Consider the following 10,077-nt stretch of genomic DNA (forward strand, 5'->3'; position numbering starts at 1 on the left):
TAGTGTCCTGGCCCCACTGGTGGACCTCCTGATGGTCCCTGGTCTTTTTGGCCACTGTGTGACACAGAGTGTTGGACTGGATGGGCCACTGGCCTGATCCAACACTGGCTTCTCTTATGTTCTTAAGACCATCCACAACTCACAACAATACATGCTCGGAACTGTATATTACGTTCATCGAAGTACAAAGTTGGGTTAATGGTCATGATCCAATTTCCAAAATAACGTAGGCACAGCTCAGTAACTGTTGACGATGATCGAAACATCTGATTTATACCTGGGAGAGGCATACGCAGAGGTAATTCAGTAGGAAAAAGAGGTGCAGGAGCAAATTAGCATAACTTATTAGAATAACTTGTGTTTGCGTATGCCACGCCCCCTGACATCACCGGAAGTGTGTCAGAAGGCAACACCCACTGCTCAGGGGTTGAGGGAACTGGGCAAAAGCAGCTGCGATATGACTACAATTGCAGCCACATGTGCCCACTCCTGGGCTTGTCGCTCCCGGAACGCCGTTCCTGCTCTTTCCCCCTTGAAATGACCCCTGGGTGTCTGGCTGTTATTCTTTCCATAGTGGGCATCTTCTGCCAAAGTTACTTTCTGTTTGGAGGTCTATGGACACTATGTATGGAACTACAGAGGAGCCAACTGTTGGTTTTGAATATGTTCTTTCTGTAAAATATGTTTAATTGTCATGAGCACTCTGTTGGATATGTGCCTATGCATTCTATTGGGTTATGTCCACTAACCCAACTTTGTACTTCAGTGAATGGAATATACAAGTCTTCAAGTATCTGAAGGGCTGTCATGTAGAAGATGAAGCAGATTTATTCTCTCTTGCTCCGGATTGCAAAACTAGATCTAATGGGTGGAAATTACAAGGGAGTTGTTACCAGATGAATATCAGGAGAAACTTTCTAACTGTCAGAGTGGTTGAGCAGTGGAACAGACTGCCTCAGGAGGTGGTGGATGCTCCTTCGCTGGACGTTTTCAAGCGGAGGCTGGACGACCATCTTTCGGCTATGCTCCTGCAGAGTGCAGGGGGTTGGACTAGATGACCTGCAAGGTCCCTTCCAACTCTAGCATTCTATGATTCTACAGTTTTGAGCATATATTGTTGTGAATTGTGGATAGTCTTCCCTTGGCGGGTGTTTTGTGGCTCGATCTAGTAGCAAGCACGAGGCAGAAGGCATAATATACAGGTTTGAGCCTATATTGTTGTGAATTGTGGACAGTCTTCCCTTGGCGGGTGTTCTTTGTGGCTCAATCTAGTAGCAAGCACGAGGCAGAAGGCAAACCCATTGCAGCGTGCACAGTACCGAAAGAGGGGAGCAGTTGTGCAACTTTATGTGCCCTAAAGCCCTGACGTTTCCCAACCCACCACCAGTCGACACCCAAAAGAAAGCAGATAGTTTTTAAGAGGGGCCAGAGGGAAATGTCAGAAACCCTTGACATCTACTAGTAAATTTCAAAGCCGAATGCGTGCTCGCAATAAATGCCCCGAGGTCAGCCTTCATCGCCGCCATTTACGCCGAGCGTTTCCTCTGACCCAGGCACAAATATCAAGTGGCTCAGTCGCTTTTTGACATTTCCCACTGAGCCTCCTAAAACCTTTCTAGTAAATATCAGCATTCGCCGAGTTTTTGACATTTTACTACAATTCAGTCCCATCTTTTGGAATCGGCGAAACCATGGTCTTTTCTTCTTGGGAAGTATGCACGGACTTATCTTTTGTGTTTTCCTAGACTCCCGCCTCCACCCATTGTCATCTTTCTGTTAGGGACGATTCCAGGCTCCTGTTTCAGCCAAATCTCTTTGAAGAGGGAGACAGCCAAAAAGATGCTGAAAGGGAAGATAAAGAGGATCTGTTCGCCTAGGAAGTTATTTAAAAAGTAAAGGTAAAAGTTTCCCTTGCTCGAAAGGCAGTCAAATCCAACTCTAGGGGATGGTGCTCATCTCCAAGCCGAAGAGCCAGTGCTGTCCGAAGACGTTTCCATGGTCAGGTGGCCGGCATGACTAGATGCCGAGGCGCACGGAACGCAGTTCCCTTCCCACCGAAGCGGGACCTATTTATCTACTTGCCATTTCTTGCTTTCGAACTGCTGGGATACAGTGGTTAACCATCGGTTAGGAGAGGTACACGTAGAATCAGAGTTGGAAGGGACCTCCAGGGTCATCCAGTCCAACCCCCTGCACAGTGCAGAAAATTCGAAAATACCTCCGCCCGCCCCCCCCCCCCAGTGACCCCTGTTCCATGCCCAGGATCCCAGCCAAACCGGCCTGGAGAAAAATTGCTTTCTGACCGCCAAAATGCCGATCAGCCTTTCCCTGGGCATGTAAGAAAGGGCAACGAGAACTAAGCCCTCATGCATCCCTCCCTGCCCTCCCTCTTGTGATCTGACTTTCATGATATCTGAACACATATGAAGCTGCTTTATACTGAATCAGATCCTTGGTCCGTCAAGGTCAGTATTGTCTACTCTGACTGACAGCGGCTCTCCGGGGGGGAAAAAACGGAGGTCTTTCACATTACCTACTGCCTGTTCCTTTCTAACTGGAGATGCCGGGGATTCAACCCGGGACCTTCTGCATGCCAAGCAGATGCTCTACCACTGAGCCATAGCCCCTCCTAACATAAGAACATAAGAGACGCCGATGTTTGTTGTTGTTGTTCAGTCGTACAGTCGAGTCCAACTCTTCGCGACCCCATGGACCAGATCACGCCAGGCCTTCCTGTCTTCCACCGTCCTCTGAAGTTGGCTCAATTTCATGTTCGTTGCATTGATGACACTGTCTAACCATCTCATCCTTTGCCGTCCCCGTCTTCTTTGACCTTCAGTCTTTCCCAGCATCAGGGTCTTCTCCAGTGAGTGCTCCCTTCGCATTGGGTGGCCAAAGTCTTTGAGCTTCAGCTTCAGTCTCTGGCCTTCCAGGGAACAGTCAGGGTCGATTTCTTTTAGGATTGACTGATTTGATCTTCTTGCAGTCCAAGGGACTCTCAAGAGTCTTCTCCAGCACCCTAGTTCAAAAGAATCTATTCTTCGGCGCTCGGCCTTCCTTATAGTCCAACTCTCGCAGCCAGACATGACTACTGGGAATACCATTGTTTTGACCATGTGGACTTTTGTTGGCAGGGTGACTTTTTATCATGCTGTTTCATGCATGACGCCAATGTTGGATCAGGCCAAAGGCCCATCCAGTCCAACACTCTGTCACACAGTGGCCAGAAATACCAGGTGCCCTCAGGAGGTCCCCCAGTGGGGCCAGGACATTAGAAGCCCTCCCCCTGTTGACCCCCCCAAGCACCAAGAAGACAGAGCATCCCTTGCCCCAGAGTCCCTATCTATACCTTGTGGCTCATAGCCACTGATGGACCTCTGCTCCATATGCTTATCCAATTCCCTCTTGAAGCCGTCCATGCTTGTAGCCGCCGCCACCTCCTGTGGCACTGAATTCCAAGTGTTCATCACTCTTTGGGTAAAGTAGTACTTCCTTTTATCCGTTCTAACCCGACCACTCAGCAATTTCATTGAGTGCCCACGAGTTCTTATGAACTCTTATGAAGCCTTACAGCCCTTTCCACATAGGTGATTCGCCTCAGGTTCACTCCTTGTTGAGAAGCGATTTTCCTGCTTCCCCAAAGCATCCTGATGAATTGTGGACCCTGGAGGTTCCCCCAGCTTTTCTCAGTTCTTTCTCAAACCTGCTTTGCTGCAAAGTTTTGGGAAAGTTCACAGTACAGCCTGGATGGCTGCAATGAGATGGGAGTTTGGATTTTCCCTCCCACCCGGCATTTTCCCCAACCCTGTACCTTCAGAGCATCCCTTTCCAGGGAAGACAGCCAGTTTGGTGTAGTGCAGTGATGGCGAACCTTTTAGAGACCGAGTGCCCAAACTGCGACCCAAAACCCACTTATTTATCACAAAGTGCCAACACGGCAACCTAACCTGAATACTGAGATTTTACTTTAGAAAAAACAACTCATACCTTAACTTAAGATGATCCAAACAAAGTAAGGAAAGCAATCCCAAATGCTTTCATTTACTGAAAATTATTTGGCAGAGAATTTGACACTTTAATGACGGTCTGGGCCTGGCTGGGGCGATGGCACGCGTGCCCGCAGAGAGGGCTCTGAGTGCCACCTCTGGCACCCGTGCCGTAGGTTCGCCGCCACTGGTGTAGTGGTTAGGAGCGTGGACTCTAATCTGGGAGAACTGGAATTGATTCCCCACTCCTCCACATGCAGCTGATGGCGTGACCTTGGGTCAGTCATATGTTCTCCAAGAGCTGTTCTTGGAAGAGCAATCCTTGAAAGAGCTCTCTCGGCCCCCACCTACCTCACAGGGTGTCTGTTGTGGGGAGGGGAAGGAAAAGGAGTTTGTAAGCCGCTCTGAGACTCCTTCAGGTGGTGAAGGGCAGGGTATAAATTCAATCTCTTCTTCCTCCTCCCTTTGTCGAGGGGTCTTGTTGGTTTGTTTTTTTAACCAGCAACTGAGGATCATTATATCAACATAGCATTATAACAGTATGCGTGTTAGGTTCTCTAAATCCCCGGCTTTCTTTAAAAAAACCCCCCAAGTCTCTAGTTCCTTTCTTTGTGGAGATATAAGGGGAAAGGCATATTCCCACAAGGGGCCAGGTGTTTCAAGAACTGGGTCCTGGTGAAGGGACAAGAGATGAAATTCTAGGGCTCACAGACCAAACTAGCATTTCTCAACGGCCGCTTGAAAGGGTATAATGTAGTGGTTAAGTGCGCGGACTCTAATCTGGGAGAACCGGGTTTGATTCCCCACTTCTCCACTTGCACCTGCTGGATGACCTTGGGCAAGCCATAGTTCTGGCACAGCTGTCCTTGAAAAAGAGCTGTTTCTGTGAGAGCTCTCTCAGCCCCACCGACCTCACAGGGTGTCTGTTGTGGGGAGGGGAAGGGAAAGGAGTTTGTAAGCCACTCTGAGACTCCTTTGGGTAGTGAAGGGCGGGGTATACATCCAATCTCTTCTTCCTCCTCCCTTTGTCGAGGGGTCTTGTTGGTTTGTTTTTTTAATTGGCAACAGGACCATTATATCAATATAGCATTAAAACAGTATGTGTATTAGGTTCTCTAAAACCCAAGTCTCTAGTTCCTTTCTTTGTGGGGATATAAGGGGAAAGGCATATCCCTACAAGGGGCCATGTGTTTCAAGAACTGGGTCCCGGTGAAGGGACAAGAGATGAAATTCTAGGGCTCACAGACAAAAACTAGTATCTCTCAACGGCCGGTTGGAAGGGTATAATCCACGTATTCTCCTGCAAGTATCGACCAGGCTTCAGACACATACATACACACGATTACTGTTAACTATAAAGAGGTTTTATTCTGTGCAATGCAGTCATCTTTACAAACAATTCTGGACTGCAGAGAAAATGTCACAATCCATATAAACACTGGGAGGAAAAATAGAATACCAGAAGCCATGATCCATAGAGCTATACAAGATTTTTAATTTAAAACAAAACCCATCTCCGATATGTTGGCTCATTAAAAAGGGCTTCTGCCGGAGGCAGCTCATGTGGTGTTTCACCGGGAGAACTATAGCTACTGCCCCACTGAATACATCGAGCTGCCTTCTACTGAATCAGACCCATCGGTCCACCAAAGTCAGTATCGTCTACTGAGACTGGCAGCCGCTCTCCAGGGTCTCAGGCAAGAGGTCTTTCACATCACCCCACCACCTGCTCCTTTTAAGTGGAGATGCCGGGGATTGAACCTGGGAACTTCTGCATGCCAAGCGGACGCTCTACTGCAGCAGCCCCACCCCCCCGGAAGCGGTAGAGGGTTTTGTATCTTTATCCAGAGGGTATCCAAAGGCAGAAACAGAGACCTCCGGGGCCACTCCCACAGTACCGTGCAAGTACATGGCTCCTGAGCGCCACGGGTGATGACATCACAGAGCGGGTTCAGGTGATGACATCACTTGCCGTGGTGGTGATGACCGCTGTTCCCTCTAAGCTGAGTTAGTGTGAGCTAGCTCACACTTTTTTAGCCTCCGGCTCACAGATTTTTGTCTTCGCTCAGGAAGGGACGGCTCCAGAGCACTGTTCCCTCTAAGATGAGTTAGTGTGAGCTAGCTCACAGTTTTTTTAGCCTCCAGTTCACAGATTTTCGTCTTCGCTCAGGAAGGACAGCTCCTGAGCGGTGTTCCCTCTAAGCTGAGTTAGTGTGAGCTAGCTCAGTTTTTTTAGCCTCCGGCTCACAGATTTTCGTCTTCGCTCAGGAAGGGACGGCTCCAGAGCACTGTTCCCTCTAAGCTGAGTTAGTGTGAGCTAGCTCTCAGTTTTTTAGCCTCCAGCTCACATGTTTGTCTTAGCTCAGGGAGGAGGGCTCCAGAGCAAACTAATGTATGCAGCAGCCAAATTGCTCGCTCACAACTTTAATGCCAGGAGCTGACATTGTAGAATTTGTGCTCACGAGCCTCCACAGCACCAGCGCACTGTTCCCTCTAAGCTCAGTTAGTGTGAGCTAGCTCACAGTTTTTTTAGCCTCCGGCTCACAGATTTTCGTCTTCGCTCAGGAAGGACAGCACCAGCGCACTGTTCCCTCTAAGCTCAGTTAGTGTGAGCTAGCTCACAGTTTTTTTAGCCTCCGGCTCACAGATTTTCGTCTTCGCTCAGGAAGGACAGCACCAGCGCACTGTTCCCTCTAAGCTCAGTTAGTGTGAGCTAGCTCACAGTTTTTTTAGCCTCCGGCTCACAGATTTTCGTCTTCGCTCAGGAAGGACAGCACCAGCGCACTGTTCCCTCTAAGCTCAGTTAGTGTGAGCTAGCTCTCAGTTTTTTAGCCTCCAGCTCACATGTTTGTCTTAGCTCAGGGAGGAGGGCTCCAGAGCAAACTAATGTATGCAGCAGCCAAATTGCTCGCTCACAACTTTAATGCCAGGAGCTCACGATGTAGAATTTGTGCTCACGAGACTCCACAGCTTAGAGGGAGCACTGACCCCACTGCTTGGCGCCTATGCCCCCGACATCACTTCTGAATACCCCCCGGCAAGGCCAGCCAATCCCCTTCCGCCTTCTGCACTCTTCAGAGGGGGTAGCTACTAGTAGTCCTCCAGATGAATCAGCCCCCCTAGTCCAGCCAGGGCAGCTTTCATAGAAATTCATTTTTTAAAAAAGAAACACACGCACACTAACTCTATCCGAAACACCGAAGCCACAAAATAGATAATCAAACTCCCTTATTAATGGCAGCTTGTTTTGTTTTTTAAAAAAAGACACGCAACCAATTACAATACAAAATCTTTAGTCCATTTCATATATAATTAACATTTGGGGTACGACCCAGCAGTGCGGTCTTTCACGGGCCCACGCAACAGCCTCGTCTCCTTCACCCAGGAGAACTCCCCGCTCCATCGGTGCCCTCGATTTGCATTTGAACAACGTTATTGCACTAAAAATAGCTTTAGAATAGCCCCTGCTTTTTACATGTCCTCTATAAAATAACGGGTTCACATTTCTACATTTAACAACTCTTTTGTCTAGAAGAGGGAGTAAACTGGAGAAGGCAGCATCTGAATACATGGCTATTTCAATATCAACAGGCTCTCTAAAAAGGAAGAGGTTAATTGCAAGCCCTGGGTTATGAAACCACCATGCCTGTTGCTGGGCCCTTCTATACATAATACAATTTTTAAAATTGTGTTATGTTCACCTATGACGAGTAAGGGTCGACTCCAAGCGACCAGGCTTGGAAACATTACAAAAATTGCTTCTATTATTTTTTTAAAAAAAGCGACAGACGTGATTCACAAAGCAGGCATGTTTTTGCAAGAAGGTGAGTTAAAAAAACTGCAGGCTAATAACTCGTAGGCCCAAGAGTCTTAGTGGATGCTGAAACAAAGAGCACAGAGACTTAAAAACACAAGTTTTGTCTCTGCTGCCCCAAACACATCCCAGAGCAAAGTGGACCTATGTCAACTGGTGTTTGGGGTTTTTTTTGCATTTATAACAACAATTTCCAAAAGGTGGCAAATCCTGAAACAGAGAACAAGTACGCAGCACTTTCACATCTAAATATACTTGAGGTAGACCAATGGAAAAGAGAATGGCCTTGCCCTAGTCAAGATTCCCGATATTACAGGCTTCGATTTCTGGGGAGGAACCCCCCCCCAGCCAAAAGGTGAAAAAAATACATTTAAAAGGTATCGGGTTTTCACAATATGCCCCCTATTGCACAAAAATTAAATGGGCCTAGAATGCAGGCTGGAATTCTATGACACCTTAACACCACCACCACCCATCAGCGAGGGACGAGCAACGGCGAACATGGCTCTAAAATACAGCTCTGCGCAAAGCAGCCGACGCGGAACTTTGGTGAGACGATGCGCGCGGGCCTATTTATTGCTCATCCCCGTGCTCTTGCGGAGGAGTCCAGCCGCATTGCCTTTAGTGCAAACATCGGGATTCATTTGCCCCTGTGGTCCTCGTACAGTTCTTAAAGGATACACCAAGGAGGGCCGTGGGCTGCATTTGGCATCGAGGCTCGGGCAGAAGCCGCTAAATCCAGTGTGGTTTGATCGGCACGAGAATTTACCCCAGGTCACTAGGGATTCCCAGTGCTGAATCCCATGAAGCGTTTGTAGACAGGCACTTGGGCGACCCAAAGCAGGATCGGAGAACGCACACACACGCGCACCTTGTCTCCAGCATTTCAGGTGCACAGCCCACACGGAAACAGCGCAATCTGCACAGATCCGCTGCAGAGGGTACATAACAGCCTGCAGCGTGGGACCCCAGAACCCACCACCAAACAAAGTTGTGACGGTACCGTGGCCCATTGCAGTCAGTGGCCCATCAGTTTCCCCAGACCCAGGACCTATCTTTAACCCCACCCCACCCTCCAGGCAGCAAGACAGGGCTCAGGGAGCTGCAAACATGTGACAGGAAGTCACGTGACATCAGAGCACAAGAAGAGGCAGAGCCAGAGACACAACTCTATCAGGGAGGAGGCCAGGCCGACGGACGGCACGCCGAGAAATCCAGCGGCGAGGAAAGACAGGTCGAGCATCAGACGGTGTGCTGTAAGGTGGCGTTAAAGAGGGGTCCTCTCCATGGCCGCGTGACTTCACCGCACCGTACAGGTGATCCTCTCCACGCCCGCTAGCTGCAGGTCCCTTCAGAAAAGCAGGACAAAAAAAACGACGACGACGGCTGGCCTAAGAGGCTCGTGACTCTCTAGAGATGACTGACCCGTGGGGTTGAAACACACTGTTCCCAGCTTGTACACCAGGAGCAGTCGGTAAGCAGGCCCGCACGTGACCTTCTCCTCCTCCCATGATCCTCTGCAGAGCGGGCAGCCGTCATCCAACCTCTCTCACCATGACAAAGAAGGCAAGAGTGCCCAGCGGCACACGAGTCTCCTTTTGGAGAAGCAAACGTCTCAAGGTCTGAGATTCTCCACCTGGATTTTTAAAACGACGAAAATACACCACTGACGAAAGGAAACTATTTCAAGTAAAATAAGGAATGCTTTTTTTAAAAAGTGTGTACGAAGCAGAAAAAACGACCCGAGGCCCTCCCGGACAATTTACATTCCGCGGCCGGGATCGCCTTTGCTTAAAAGATAAAAACAGCATTTTTATTTAAAAAAATAAATACCCAGCCGTGGCTAGGTCGGACCAGTGCCTAACTAGGGAATGTTCACATGTCAAATGCAAAGAGTTAAGCTTCTGCTTTGGTCCGAGACAGGATCCAGGGGTTAAAAAGAGTTGTGGTGCAGGCAGCTTCACCACGGTGCTGCTGTCGCTGGTATTCACCCGAATGTCTTTTGCAAGTCATTGCCTGGTTTCCCAGGATGTACAATTTGGTCCTCAAACCCGACCCAAAGTAAGACGCAGTTTCCAAGAACGGCAGGCGGGGAATTCCACAAAACACCCCGAACCTTTTGCCTCCGCATCGAAATCTCTCTCCTCTAGAGAGAATGCATCAAATAAAAACAAGAGGAATGTAAGAGAAGGAATTCATCAAGTCTCACAGTCTGCAGGAGATAGTGGTTGCCACTAGCAAGCCCTCTGCAGTTCGGATGCAGCCCCTCCAGCGGCT

Source organism: Gekko japonicus, unplaced genomic scaffold (assembly GCF_001447785.1).
Source record: "Gekko japonicus isolate JY-2015 unplaced genomic scaffold, Gekko_japonicus_V1.1 scaffold4595, whole genome shotgun sequence".
Classification (NCBI taxonomy): Eukaryota; Metazoa; Chordata; class Lepidosauria; order Squamata; family Gekkonidae; genus Gekko; species Gekko japonicus.